The sequence below is a fragment of the Lutra lutra genome, chromosome 11 (assembly GCF_902655055.1).
Source record: "Lutra lutra chromosome 11, mLutLut1.2, whole genome shotgun sequence".
In the NCBI taxonomy this organism is placed as follows: Eukaryota; Metazoa; Chordata; class Mammalia; order Carnivora; family Mustelidae; genus Lutra; species Lutra lutra.
In genome coordinates, this window is record NC_062288.1 from 53,829,859 (window position 1) to 53,846,151 (window position 16,293).

Here is a 16,293-nt window from a genome sequence, read left to right on the forward strand (position 1 = left end):
GGGCATCTGAAAGTTATTGGGGTATTGGGGGAGGGTAGGGGAAAAAAAAGCCTTCCTGACTGTTTACATTTGTCAAGTGGAATGAGTAGAAAGGTCACTAAACGTTTCCATTGGGTGTCTAGAGAAAAGAAAGAATCAAAAGCCCTCCAAGTACTCATGGGGGGTACTTCGGACTGGTAACAGATTTGATAACTGAAGACTTAATTTCCCCAGTGACTCAACTGATACAGGAGGTTTTATCTTTTTCAGAAAATTAAGAGTAAATTGGCTGGCTCAATAGACTTACTGACTCTAGTTAGATAAGTATTCGCTGTGTTTATTAAGTTGTTTATGTAGTGCAATAATACAAGTGATTTAATAAAGATAAGACTTCAGATAAATGTCAACACACTTCCTACTCTGCAGCTGGTCCATTTCAAGCAGTTAAAGTAAATTAAAAGATAAAATACTGCTCACAAAAAAATTGATCATTGTCCAAGGGAAACATTTAAAATTGAAAGAAATCTTCCACTTTTGGTGCACAAAGGCATATGCATATGTGTAGGAAATGACCCTCTCTGTAATCTAGAGATTCTTTACCTAGAAGGAAAGGTACAGGAAGCTGTGTTTTGTAGGCACTTGCTATAATGAGATAAAATTAAAAAGTATTTACAGTATTAATGACCAGGATTACTTATAGTGCAATTAATGGGGCTCTTTGAATTTGAATAAATACTATTAATTATGTTATTTATCTATCTTTCCATACATCAAGGCATAGCTAGTGAAAGCTTACTAGGCTGTATAATATAGATGCTGTCACTGGAATTTAAATAATATAAAGCAGATCTGAATTTTACTCAACCTTCTCTGTTTACATGGCTTTGAAAAAAAAATACTGTGCTTTTCTTGTAGATTCTGTGGACAGAACCTGACATTTGAAAAATAGAGTACAAAGGATGATAAAAGAGATGTATCTTTATGGTGGTCAAATCATTTTTTCAGTTGTCTTCCAGGTTAAGGTGGATGAGACTCCTTTCCTCTGTTCTCTCAAATCACCTGGGGCAGGTCTCTACAATTTCAGTATGCCCTTACCAATCTTTGCCATCCAAAGCCTATCTCATATATCTCTTGGCACATAGTAGTTGTTCAAAAGAATGTTTAAAACACTGTTCAGTTTAGAAATGGTGACCCAGTAGGCCTATGGTGAACTGAATTCTGAGCCAGCAAGTTTTCTTATTAGATGTGCAACAGAGAATATTGGATTGAGGCATGAAGCATGAGGCTTAGACAGCAAGTTCTTGATTTGACCAGGGGAAAATTATTCATTATAGTTCTAGATCCCTCTACTTGAAAACTGTGTGGAATATTTGATATTTATAGTACTGCACAACGTGTTTTTCAAATGCTTGACACATGGAGACTCTGTCTGGGATGGGATGTCCACCTGCCCTTGAACTGGGAAGTTTGCCTTCCTAACAGGTGTGGTGGCTTGTTTAATGACCACAGATTCCTCCAGTCTCTGTACCAGCCCCCTTTGAAATATAACTTTGCTGTTCCCTCCATCCAGAAGTGGAGTCTTTTTCTCTACACCTTGAATCTGGGCTGATCTTGTGATTTGTTTGACCAGCAGAATGTGCCAGAAGTGACATTGTGTGAATTCTTTTCCAATGACTTGGAGTTTTTGCCTTTGCATTCCTGGAATGCTACCCTGAGACCTCCATAGGAAGAGACTTGCTTACTGAAGGTTGGGAAGCCAGTGGGTGAACTGAGGCTTCCCAAGTGACAAGCAGACCAAATATCAGACTTGGGAGTAAAATCATCATAGGTTTTGGGGTCTCTCTCGTCTTCCAACTGACTCGGCCACGTGAGTGAGCCTTGTAAAATCAGCACAGGAACTGTTGTTTTATTAAAGCAATCTGCCAAGTCTGCAGTAGTTTGTTGCACAGCAAAGGGTAGCTGGTGAAACAGCATCTCAAGAGGGATTGTTGAGATAGCGTATAAAAAGATAAAGAACAGGAGCGCGTTATTTTTCTAGACCCTTTTGTGTTGGGGAAGGATCTGAATTCCCTGATATAGAGTGATGTGAGTAACTTAGTAGTCAATGACAGATAGTGTGATCAGTACAATGTTTAAAATTACAAGATTAATGTCCATACATCATTCCTCACTTGTCCATTTGGTTCAAACAAATGTATTTTGTACAACTTATTTTTTTAGTGGTAGAAATTAAAACTATTTTCTTTGGGAATTATAAGAATGAAGTCACTTGATGAATGGCAATAGTAGTGATTGGGATTTCCAGGGATTTTATAAATAGGAATGATCCTTCTCTGTATCCTGACTTACACGTATATAGTTCACTTGAGTGAACCGCGGGAAAGTAAGTGTGCCTGGAATGATTGAAATACATTCATGTCTACCCACACTTCTTGTAATTTTTCTGTGGGTTTGTTTGTGTGTGTGTGTGTGTGTGTGTGCGTGCGTGCGCGCGCGCGCTTCTGGTGGTTGTTGCTTCAAATTGCTTTGGGCCTCTAAGCATAAAGTTAAAGTTTTTTCCCAAGTGAAAAAATTTAGAAAGACTGAAAAAAAAAAGGTGGAGATAAGATGAACAAGTAGGAACCAAAATCACTCCTTAGTGCATCTTGCTAGGAGCCTGCAGCCTAAAGAAAGGTTAAAAGTTGACTGGTGAACCATAAGCAGTTTTAAAATATGCTCATATTAATCAATATTTCTCCAAATACCTTAACAGTGCACAGTTTCAACAACAAGAGTAAGTATTTTTTCACCAAGTTGTAGGCAACTGAAAATGCTTCTCAATAAAACATTTTCTAATCTCAGCCCAGAGAAATAATAATCTTATAAAAATATAGTGTTTAGAAGGTTGGAAGAAAGAGCAGAAGATTGCAAAACTAGGCACAAGAAGTCTACCAGCTGTTAGAAAGTTCAAAAAGTCAATAAATGAAGCTAAATACTAGTCTTCTAAAGTCATTTTTCAGGTAAGATAAATAGGGTCCTTTTCACCTTAAATTCTCATTTGACAGTATCCCAGCACATGTCTTGGCTATTAATACACTTGGGTAGCCTCAGGGAGACTTTCAAAAAGTGGTTCTTAAGATACTGATATTCTTGTCTCTAGACTCATGAGTCATTTGGACACAAGCATTGAATTTAAGAGGTACTCACTCCTCACCGTTGAGGAGCTGGTGGAAAAAAACATAATTATTATATTGAAGATTCAATAAACATTCTTTCATTTTCAAAGTAGATTCTCACAACACTATTCTAAAATCTTTCATGACTAGGTCTTCTGTGAGGAAGAAATAACATGTCTTCCATTTGTCCCTAGGCCTGTGGTTCTGGTCATCCCTGTATGCCCCTCTCCAGATGAAAAAGCAGGAAAGTAAAATACAGAGCAGCCACAGGTACGCTGCCTTAGGAAGCAATAAGAAATCCTGTTCACTAGAACATGGATCCTGTTCATCTTTTTTTTCACATTAAGATTTCTGTGGCATTAAGATTGTTTTAATGGGATTTGTTGTTAGGAGAATTCTAGACTCACTTTTTAAAAGACAGATGTGAGGTGCTAACTATCTGGGAAATTGTTGAGAAGTTCCTCGGTCTTGGTTTAGTTAGGGAAGGTTAGCTGAAACTGAGGCAGGGAGTAGGTTTTCTAGATAACTAGATCTAATTGTATTTCCTCTTCAAGAGGGGCATAGATGTTTGTGTGTGAGTGTGCATGCCTGTGTATTCACACTCACGTGCATGCATGTGGTGAGCTTTAGAGAACTGGTTCTTCTTCGCTAAACATTACATAATTTGTTAAAATTCTATGCATTGCATGTCCACTGTGTATAAGGCACTCTGCTGAGTGTGGCTGAGGAAGCATTCTTAGCTTCCCCTCATGGATCTTACAATGTACTGGGTTTATACTGTCCGTTCTTGTTGTTACATTAAGTTTTTTGTATCCTAAGAATAGTGTTCCTTCTTTGGAGATACATATAGTTTTGAACAGTCACTATAGAAGTAACTTGGTAACTTGGAAGTGCTGCATCTGTGACCAGTTCATAGGCTGTTGGTGCATTGTTTCCTTTGGCATAAAAGAGTAAGTTAGTGTACAAACCAATATCTAATGAAAGAACAAAGAGAACAGAATATCCCATTAAACTAATACATAATTTATGCATGTTACTTACAAATGATTTTTCATTTATGTCCAAGTATTTAAGAGGGAAATTATTTTTTAAAATCTTTTGAAACAAATAAGAGAAAGTCATATTAGGTCTCTAATATTGCCATTAGGAAAAACTTTTTGGCACACAACCATGGCATTTTAATTAGTTTTTTATTTCCTATTGTAATGACTCCTGTTTTCTGTCCATGGATTTTGTGCTGGCTGGTTAAGTGACTCAAGAAACAGTTTTGTGGTAATATAATAGTTTTGTTTAAACTATAATATACATAATGGACCCAAGCAATGTCCAGTGTAATGAAATATACTTTATGGGTGAAAGAACCCATGGAATATCCTAAGGTACCTTAGTCAAATTTATGATAGCCAATTCATGGGCAGGCACAGTATTACCCAATTAGCAACCTTGGCTTTATGAATCAATTGCATTATGTATTTTTAGATTTCAGTGTCTCTTGTGGTCAATCATCTTTCAACATTGAGTATTCAAATGCAATTTCAAAATGAAGGAGCCAGAACCATTGAACAGCATAGGTACTTGGCCAGTTGTTTTATTATGCTGGTTATTGGGAAAGTTAATATGCCTCTGTTGATGGCAATCATATATTTCTAACAATGCTATCATGAAATTAAATATTATAGAAGTTAGCTAATTTGTTTGAAATATTATTAGGCAGTAATGATCAGATACATAAACCAAAGAAAAGGAAAATATTTCAATCCAATTGTTTTATTAATCATCTCCTTGTGAAGTTTCCCAAGAATCTATTATATTTGATGAAGAAAATGACATATTTTATTCAATAGAAAGCTGAGCCACTCCTACATGTCATTCAACCCAGCTTAACTATACAAATTAAAAAAAAAAAAACTAAGGTAAAAGTTAATATAGAAAGAGAGGTAACAAAGACCTTTGGACAGAATAGCTCTGTGTCATTTCAGCAACAGCCGTATTATCTAAAACAAGTTTATCTTAGGATCAATTTATCTATTGAATAGTTTAGAACTCAATCCCTTGTTGAGTGCCTTTGTATTTATTTGAGTGTTCTCTCTCTCTCTCTCCATCTCTATGGCCTTCTTAGAATTAAAATTTTAGAATTCTTAGAATTAAAAACAGAGAAATATTACCTATTGGCTTAGGTAATTCTGCTTAACTTTATGACTTGAATAATGGAATTATTTTATACAATTATGGGTATCTCATTTTTAAAAATACCTACTATGCTTTGCAACATGTTAGGAGATTTTTGAAGTCCAAAGACCAGTTCTACGAAGTTTAAATTTAAGGGGGTCTATTTAAGGTGGGCTAAAAATTTAGAGAAATTTTTCCCAACACAGAACTTTCAAGAATGCTGAATAAAATATTTTAAAAATGTAAATGCATAACTGAACCCAGTGGAACATAAGGGAAATTCTTGGAATACCAGGAACAAGGAGAAAGTGAGAATGGGGAGTTAAGTAAGTGTTGAAACCTTAGAACATGGGTTACATCTGCAGAGGGACAGGAAGCAAAGTCTGTGGCCAGAATAGTGTAGGAGTTTGTTTGGAGACTGGTGAAGAAGGGACATCAAAAAGATGACCAAGAGCAACCTGGAACTGCCTCTCACCCCCAGAGGGTGAGAGTGTGCAGATACTTGTTCATATTGACCTTAGCTCTTGGCAAAGATTAAAAAAAAAAAATCTCTTTTGTGGATTGATCCTCAAAGCCAGTTCACCTATGCGTCTGGGTCCAGAATTCATACTACTATACTATCATAGGGAAAAACAAAAACAACTCAGACTGATAATATAGTTGAAAGAGATCCAGGCTGAGACAGTCCACGTTTCCTAGAAGAGGCAAAAATGAATACATTTGGAGCAACACCATTTAAATGAAGAGGCTGAAGTGATCAGCTTTGAAGATGGAAGATGGGTTCATAAATCAAGGAATGCAGGCAGCCTTTCGCGGGAAAAGATAAGGAAATGAATTCTTCCCCAGAGCCTCCAGGAAGAAGGCAGCACTCCTAACACCCTGAGTTTAGCTCCATAGCACTCATTTCAGTCTTTTGAATTCCACAACTCTAAGATAATACATTTGTACAGTTTGAAGCCACTAAGATTTTGGTCACTTGTCACTGCACTGATAGGAAACTAATATATGGTGATTCGATAAATTGGCTTCTGGAGAAATTTTTTTTTAATTTTTTTTAAGATTTTATTTATTTATTTGACAGAGAGAGAGATGACAAGCAGGCAGACAGGCAGGCAGAGAGAGAGGGGAGGAAGCAGGCTCCCTGCTGAGCAGAGAGCTTGACACAGGGCTCCATCCCAGGACCCCGGGACCATGACCCGAGCCGAAGGCAGAGGCTTAACCCACTGAGCCACACAGGTGCCCCTGGAGAAATGGTTTTAAATAGGGATCTGATATTAGTCAGAACCACCAGAAAATAAGGAAAGGGATTTGTACTGGGATTGAGAAATTGAAGTATCTTTTTAAAGGTTGAAATATTTGTTAAAAACCTTGCATTTGTAAAGTACCACTGATTCTTCTAACTCATTTGGAGGTCATTCTTTCCATTTTGTACATACAGAATACCAATTTTAGAACTATGCCAATGTGTCATACGCATTTGGATTGACAAATCCAGGGTTATATAATGTAGCATTGACTGCCTAATGACAACATGTGCCTTTATTTCCTGAAAATCAAAATGTACTAAATTATTGGCCAGAACTTTGATCTTGGATGCTTCAGTGTTGAAAAGTGTTTTTCAAAGCAAGTATAACAAAGGGTAATTAAGGAAACTGAGCCCCAAAATATGACTTTGTGCCTCATTTTTAAAGTATGTACCAGTGACACAAAATGAGACAAATACAACAATAAATAAAAGTGTTGAGAAATAAGAAATCACATTTTAGTCACTGACCCAAGATACTGTAGCTCAGTTAGTTGTGATAAGTGTCTGTCCCCATAATCAGCCACTTTACCTTAAGATATAAGACCAGACATACCAAGATGCCTCTCTGGCAATTTTTATACATTGATGCAAAAACATGTTAAGCTGCCCTTACTATCTGTTTTTCAGGTGGAAATCCTGATACATGAGCCTGACTGCTGGCTACATACATCCTGAATTAAGATTCTCAATGGTAAAGGTTGGTGAAAAAGTAAATCTCTCTTCCAATCAATACAGTTGCACACTATGATTCTACATAAACAATATTTCCACCTATCAGAAGATCATGTAGTATTATTTCCTCATAGTGTTTTCTAAATATTTTTGTTTATGTAGATCTTGAACATGGAATATATGAAAATGTCTTTGTTAAGGGGCACCTGGGTGGCTCATTTGGATGAGCACCCAGCTCTTGATTTTGGCTCAGGTCATGATCTCAGGGTTGTGAGATCAAGCCCTGTGTTGGGCTCTGCACTGGATGTGGAGTCTGCTTAAGATTCTCTCTCTCCCTCTCCCTCTGCCCCTCCCCCTCCTCTAAAAAAAAGAAAAGAACAAAATGGGTAAAGAGAATTAAGGCTATCTCAAAACTCAAATATTCTATAGAAAATTTGGTTAAAAAAAGGCTAATTTCAGGGCGCCTGGGTGGCTCAGTGGGTTAAGCCGCTGCCTTCGGCTCAGGTCATGATCTCAGGGTCCTGGGATCGAGGCCCGCATCGGGCTCTCTGCTCAGCGAGGAGCCTGCTTCCCTCTCTCTCTCTCTCTCTCTCTGCCTGCCTCTCTGTCTACTTGTGATCTCTCTCTGTCAGATAAATAAATAAATAAATCTTTAAAAAAAAAAAGGCTAATTTCAAAAATCACTCTTGTGAATCCCAAGAATTTGGGTTTTCCTTGTATAATCTGCTTCTGATTTATGTTTACATCCCCACAGAGTGTCTAATACAATGTCTGATCCCTGATAAGCTTTACATATTTGCTCCAAATATGCAGTCACTATGGCCATAGTTGCTGGTTTTATTTCTGAGTCCTCTGAGATTCCTGAGTAGCTGACTTACGGGAGTTGCCAGGATGTTTCCTCGGGAAGTCCCAGGAAGACAAGAGTAGGAATATAAACTGGAGGACGGAACATCTCTTACTCCTCTGCCTCTTCACACTCACTTCTTCTATTTCCCACTGGCGGTGGGTTGGGAGGGATGGTTAACTTGGACCATTCCATGAGGATGGGTGAGATCACTGCAAGAACAGGACTTGGGTGACAAAATAGCCAATAGGTATGTCCTGAGTCATCAATGTAGCTACAGTTTAAGAAATATGGACAATTATTTAGTTCACTGCTAGGAACAATACTTAAATGCAAAAGAACGTTTAATGTGAGGTAGTGTATTCATGCTAAAACTTCTTAGCAAGCAGTTATGTGCATACTTAGCATTATAATCTTCTGTACCAAGGTAACCTTCCTTTTCTTAAAAATAGAATCCAGACCACAGAGCCTGACCCTTCCTTCTATGAGTATTTTAATATTCAGGTGAGCATAATAGAAATGTGAAAAGTGAGGTACCTGGGTAGCTTAGTCAGTTAAGCATCTAACTCTTCCTTTTTTTTTTTTAATGATTTTATTTATTTATTTGAGAGAGAGTGAGAGCATGACCAGGGGGAGGGGCAGAAGGAGAGGGAGAAGCTGTCTTGCTGAGCAGGGAGCCTGACCCCAGGTCCCTGAGATCATGACCTGAGCTGAAGGCAGACGCTTAACCAACTGAGCCAACTGAGCCACCCAGAGGTCCCAACCGTCTCATTCTTGATTTTGACTCAGGTCATGATCTCGTGGGTCCTGAGATAGAGCCCACATCAGGCTCCATGTTCAGCGGGGAGTCTGCTGAGATTCTCTTCTCTCCCTCTGCCCCTCCCCCCACCCACATGTTCACACGCACTGTCTCTCTCTTTCCAAGAATAAATAAGTCTTTAAAAAATGTGAAAAGTAAGGCAATTTCAGGAAAGAGTGAAAAGTGATAAGGACAAAAGTGCTATTTTTAAGATTAAGAAACTTCCTTATAGGGGCACCTGGCTGGCTCATTTGGTAGAACATGTGACTTCCGATCTTGGAATTGTGAGTTTGAGCCCTTGCATTGTGTGTAGAGATTACTTAAAAATAAAAATGGAAAAAAAAATCTTAAAAAAAATTCCTTACAAGGGACTTTTGAAGAGGAAAACTGTAGCTACATCATAAATGACCACACCCTATCACCCAATCCAATGTGGTCTTTATATCCATCAAACTGTAAAATTGAAGGTTAAAAAAAGTTAGTTAGCCAGAAAATTAGTTAAATTAATGAGTATAATTTTTCTATTATCCAATAACAAAAAATATGCACCCCACCCATCAATATTTATCCCAAATGATTTCCTTGATCAATAAATTTGCAACAATGTAAAATGATCTAGGAGTTAGTTAGACTAGCTCTTATGCAATTATTGTATGGCTGTTGCCTGAGTCAGAAAAGGAAACAGGGAATTTGTGTATGTAGGTGTTCACGAGAGAGGGGCGTGGTCTGCTTTCATAGAAAGTGATGTGTGTTGATTGAGATGTAGCTGTATAAGTTTTCCCAGCTGGCCCTCATGGCCCTGGACTCCAGGCATTTTATACTAAAAGGTCCATTGAAAGTAGCGATGGATGAGTCTTACAGTTTCTGTATTAATTATGATACAGGTGAACATGACTATGAGGTTCCACCTTACCTTCATGTGAGTGGTGAACTCATGAAGATTGAATTAAAAACTGTTTACAGAATTAGGCTCTAAGGACTTGGGAGTCTTTGTCTCAGGACAACACCTCCTTTTTTGTCTTATTGTCGTAGTGGGCAGGCAAGAATTTCCTTATGTCCATGTCCAGCAGAAATGCCCCTAAAGTTCATTTTAGAATGATATTTTTTTTGTTATTGGAAGCTCCATCATCAGAGTCATGGGCCAGAATTCTCAAAATCTGAAGATAGTTAGAAACAGCTTTCATGTCTCCCTGGAGCAGCTTTCTGAAAGTGTTTTTTCACCTTTTCTGCTCAGCTCCTTTCTCTATCCCTTTACCTAGTCGGCTTTCTCTGTTTGAATGCTGTTGGGTTCTTTACAGATTTTCGACTGTGCTGCCCAAAACAGGATACTTTCCTCCCTCTGACTAATGGGGAGGAGAGAAGAAGAATTATGTTGGAGCCTTGCTGACTGTACTGCCATTGATTTGTGCTGGTATCATATTGACTTTTATCACAATAGCCCTGAATTGCTGATTCACATTCAGCTTGTGGCTGTCCCCTAGCTCTCTTTCTGCTTTATTTGTTCATACTTGTTTTTCCCTGTTATATATGTTGTTGGTCCCTGATAATTTTTCCAAGGCATTTTACTCTGTACTTGCCCCTAAATAGTTTTAGCTGTTCCTCATAATCAAATCAAGTATTATTTTCTTTTTACAGAAAAATATGCATATATTTTATAAAGCACTATTATCTCTTTGGGTTGTCAGCAGACTGATTTAAACACATAGCTGATTTTGCATAGCTTTTTATCAAAACTACATAATGTCCAATCACATGTACGTGTAAAATGTCACCATTCATAGCATGTCGTATATATGTAGCGCTTGTTGAGTAGACGCCGGATAAATATTTATCGATAGTTAATGACCACAGACTGTTGCGCACAGAAACCAATCCCAGAGCTTGGAGGAAACACCGATTTAAGAAGAAAAAAAAAAGCATGCATTGGCCTGTCTTTCTTTCCTGTTTACATTTAAACAATAAGGATGAAAAACTACAAGCCAGAGAGCTTCTGTTGTTCTCAGTGAATAACAGAGATGGTGTTTTGGTAGCATGCTCACAAGGTTTGTGGAAATTAACTTCACACCAGGAACTCCGTATTGAAATAGATTGTTTAAGAATAATTCTTCTCTTTGAGAAGGGTGAGGGATTAATCTGTAGAAATGTTCATGCTAGAGCTGTGCATGTGTTGAAATTTGTCAGGGGGAAGATAAATGGGCCCTCCTTGAAAAGTAAATCGTACCATGGCTAATCCCTTGGGAAAGCTGGAGAATTGTTATGGTAGCAAAAGCAACCTCAGAAAAGGAGGCACCGTCACTGTTTACTTAGGAAGGAGAAAGATGGGAGAAGACATGATTGGAAAATGAGATGAAAGCATACTTGACTTTCAAAATGTGTTTATTCAAATATATACACAGGATGTAATTATATCTGTGTATGGATACTTTGGGGAATCATTTGTGTGCTTTAAAATAAGATTTGTACTTAGGGCTGATATTAAAAATATTTAATAACAGTGTGTCCAGGCACTGACCAGTCAGAACAGATGTGAGCAGAGGTACCTGGATCCAGGTCTTAGAGACCCTGCCCAGGGGCTGATGTTAACCCTTTCATTGCCAATTCAAGACAAAGTGGGAGGAGGTGGGAAAGTCAGTTGGGGGCTCAGAGCAGTGTGTATTTTCTAACATGTCTAGAAGATATTATTTTAGCAAATACTGCGACTGTTCTGGGTATACTGGCCAATTTTCAGCTCTCATTCTAATAGAAAATTATCTAGTAGTCAGACTGAAAAAGACATATTTCCTCAGAGAATTGATAGTTACATATGTTAAATGGAAAGTCATGAAATGTCCATGAAATTTGACTATCAAATAAATAACGAATACTTTTTTTAGTGTAAATATGTCCCAGGAAATATTTGGCATGTACTTATGCTAATATATTATTTGTTGTTCATCTGATACTCAGATTTAATTAGAAACCCTGTAATCTGTGTGGTGACCCTAAATAGAATATAGTTAGCAGGAAATGTATGAGTATCCTATGGGAGATGTTAAATGAAAGAGAGGAGAAAGTATGCTATAGGGGTCTGGCACTGTGGGATCATTGAGCATACTTGACAGAGAGCTGCTTTAGAATTCCAGAGATAGGGCACGAAATGTTAGCTACAGAGCTATAGAGCTGCAGGATACAAAAGTTGCACATAATAAAATACTTTTGAAAGTGTATTAATTTGAGAAAAAGTGGTCCTTGAATTTAAGAAGTTGCGTTTCCTAACTAGGAAAAGCTAATTCAGTCATCATCAAATAGCATCCTTCAAGTGCCTGTCTACATGGGACACTGTGCCGAGTGTTCTCAGAAAACAAATTACGGTGGACTGCCTTCATCAGTCTGTAATGTAGACATCCATACTCAAATGAAATCATAAAGGAAGTACCTTGAAGAAATGTAGACCAAGAATCCATAATCTTCCTCATTCTCCTGAAATGGGGAGGAGAAAAAGCAGTCTGGTTTATAGGAGAGGGTTTTATAATTGGTTCTAAAATATAGTATTATTACATAAAAACCTTGGTATATACAGCTATATTGTAGGTTCAGAAATATATGCCACCGAGCAGGGTTTCTCAGCCTTGGCACTGCTGCCATGATTGCAGGGCAATTCTTTCTCATGAGGAGTTCCCTGTGCATTGTGAGGTATTATTGGCATCCCTGGCTTCTTCCCACTAAATGCCAGTTACATGCCCTTTCCCAGTTGTGTCAATCAAAACTATTTCCAGACTTTGCCAAATATTCCTTGTGGGACAAAATTGCCCTGAGTTGAGGACTACCATTCTAGAGAACTGTAGGAGGGAGATCCTGAGCAATGTGGGTGGGTGGGTAGAGGAAGGTCTCCCTAAATTCACAAATGTGTCCATGAAAGTGTTAGTTTTAAACATCTGCTATGTACACAAAGCCCTCATATTCAGTCACCACAAAAAGTATTACAAATACTCATACCTAGCCCCACCTGAGAGACTCTAGTTTATTTGGTCTGGGGGAAGGCCTGGACAGCCCGACATTTAAAAAATGCTTCAGGGGTTGCCTGGGTAGCACAGTTGGTTGGGCATCTGACTCTTGGTTTCAGCTCAGGTTGTGAATGCAAGGATGTGAGATCAAGCCTTGTGTTAGGCTCCCCACTCATCACAGAGTCTGCTTAAGGTTCTTTCTCTCCTTCTGCCCTTTCCCCTGCTCTCTCATCGCCCCTCCCCCACCCTTCCACATAAATAAATCTTTAAAAAAATGCCTCAGGTGGTTCTGTGTTGAGAATTACCTTATGGAGTAGTGGTCCTCAAACATTCAGGAGCATCAAAATTACAGGAAAGCCTGCAAACACGGATTGTTAGGCCTCTATACTGGGCTCAGAATTCGCCTTTCTCATAGGTTCTCAGATGCTGCTGTTGTTGCTGGTGTTTGGGTCACACTTGAGAACTCTAGTTTAGAAATACGCTCCTGGACTCTCTTCACCGTTTCATTTCCACCGCTCAAGGGAAGGAAGCATCGCTAACCAGAAGGTGCGGGATTGGTGAGCGATAGCAGAGAAGAAGGCCCATGTGTTTCCATCCCTGTTGAGGCCTTTTTAGAATTCTTTTCCTCTGTAAGATGGGTACAGTCAGCTGTTCTCTGTAGTAAAGCAAAGCCATCCGCTCCTATACCAGTACTGGGGTTGAGCTTAGCTAAATTCTAGACTACGTTCTAAAAATCCAACAGTGCTCACGTATCTAAGCATTGTTCTCTAGAGCTTCATCAGGCATGAAGTTGACTATTTGTTCTTGACCTGCCAGAATCCCTCATTTATTTCTTCATTAGTTCTGACCATGGATGGGAAAGGGGAATAATTCATTAGGCCCCCTCTCCTTACTGAGCGTACCCTAATTAAGTCATCTGGACTTCCGTCTTTTTCTTCAGCATTGGAGGGGCAAGGTGGGACAGAGGGTACATGTATAACCTCTTTGTGGTGTACTCACGCAACTCTTGACAAAACAGATAATTCTGGGAAGCATAATAAAAGCACATAAAATGTTAGGAAGCACAAATCTTAGACTTTGGGGGTTGTGGCAAGGTTAAGTTTGTACATATACATTCACATAGGAAATGAAAACAAAAAAGTTCTGAGAACTTCCTGGAATGGCCAGTCAGTAGCAAGGCTGAGTTCACTGTACGCCTCCCTTCTTGACTCTCCTCTCCACTGAGCCAGGTCTGCAAACATCACTTGGTTATGGCAGTTGGAATTCTGGGTCCTACCTGCGTCTCTAACTCTCTGTCTTGTTAGTCTGTCATATGTTTTGTTTCCCCACTATTGCTTGCCAGGTAATGTTATAATTCCAATTAATCAGGTAAAAGGTGGCCTGGAAGAGCGTCACGAGAACCCACTGAAATTCATTCACAGGGCACTGCAGTGGTCTTTAAGGGGATTGCCTTGCCTGCTAAAGTGCTATACATATTAGAGCTACACATAAATATTCATATATTCATTGATGATGGATTGCATGAATAGAATAATGGACAAAGGTGGTTAGGAGAGCTAGTCTATTAGAAAAATTTAAAATACAACCCTACTGTCCTACAAGTAGAACTTGAAAATTGCTATGCGAAGGGTATTTCTTATCCTCAGCCTTGTCATTCTATGCAAATTCTAGAAGACCCAAGGGAAATGTTAACCCTGCCTCTCCACAAGGGAAACTAATTCAGTATAAGTTCTCTTCCCCCATGAGATATCCTGAAAAGTGAAACGTAAGTCACAAACAGCATGTTTTTTAAAAATAGTAGACCTGAGCATTTATGTGGTTTGAGCAATGCACATAATCATTTATAAGCGTAGAAGAATCATGGTCAGTAATAATAATTTGCCTGAGCCCAAGATTGTTATTTATATGAGTGTTTCCTTCTTTTGGAATTTCTAGGTCTAATTTCTAGAAATTCCTCTAGACTTCTGAATAGTCAGATAAACTCATCTTGGTATCAGAAGGAAATTTCTGAAGTGATTCAGCCCAAATTCTACCTCCAGGCAAGATCTCCCCAGGTTTCAAGAAAAGTAGCTATTCAGCCTATTCTCCACGTTCTACCAGAACAGGGTCCCTCATCCACCCTTGTTATCTGGTTGCAGTCTTAATCACCCTTACTGACAGGTCTCTTTCTTCTGGCTAGCCTGTGACATGTATACCCATGCATACCACATGCCACCTGGTGCATAACTGCTCGCTATGCATACCCTTTCCCCTTCTCTGCCTGACAGGCAAGTCCACCTGTTGTTTGTTTCCTATCAGTAGGTAGATATCATTTCTACCATTTTTCACAGGTGACTATATTAGTCTGAATTCTCCAGAGAAGCAGAACAATTAGAGGGAGATAAGGGAAAGAGAGAAAGACTGACTATAAGGAATTATGTCGTGCGATTATGGAGGCTGAAAAGTGCCAAGTCGGGAAGTTGGAGATCCAGGAGAGCTGATGGTGTCATTAATTCTAGTCCATGTCTGAGTCCAAAGACAGAAGACTAATGTCCTAACACAAAGATAGTCAAACAAGAGAAAGAATTCTTTCTTACTCAGTCTTTTATTCTATTCAGTCCTCCAAAGAATTGGATGAAGCCCACTTTCACTGGCGAGGGCAATCTGCTCTACATAGACAATGACTCAAGTATTAACTTCATCCAGAAACACCATCAGAGATACATAGAAAGATAGCATTTAACCAAATATCTGGTCCCACCAAGTTGACACACAGACTTAACCATCACAGTGACACATTCCAACAATTCAACTAGCGTGCTCTTTTTCTCTGAATCTCAAATATTTCCATGATCCTCCTCTTCTTTTTCTCTCTCTCTCTCTTTTTTAAAGTAATCTCTAGGCCCAACACAAGGCTCAAACACACGAGTGGCACGTTCTACCTACTGAGCCTGCCAGGTGCCCCTCTGTAGTGGGGAGACGAACACTGACCACAGCATGTAGTGACAGCTGGACCCACCCCAGAGGCAAGGAGGTCTCTTTTTGAACCTTAAGGGGACAGATCCCTCCTAATACAACTTGCCACCAAAGTGTAAGGCCACCAAAGTGTTCTCTCTGCCGTGAACATAGAGGGAAACAGATTTTGCTCTTTGCTTCTGCTAGCCAGAGAAGGAGCCACTAGTCTGTTTTCAAGCCTCTGCAAGCCTGAGGATCCCTTTTATTCTGATGGCCTCCAAAGACCTGTTTCAGATCCGGACCTATGATCCAATTTGGACCCTATTGCAAATAACAGTAATGATCCTGCAGCTGCCCTTTGGTGAATACCTCTTGAGTGCCAGCCCTTTTGCATCGTTATCTCACTCAGGGCCCCCACCATCTTACATCATTACTTTCAGAGATGAGAAAAG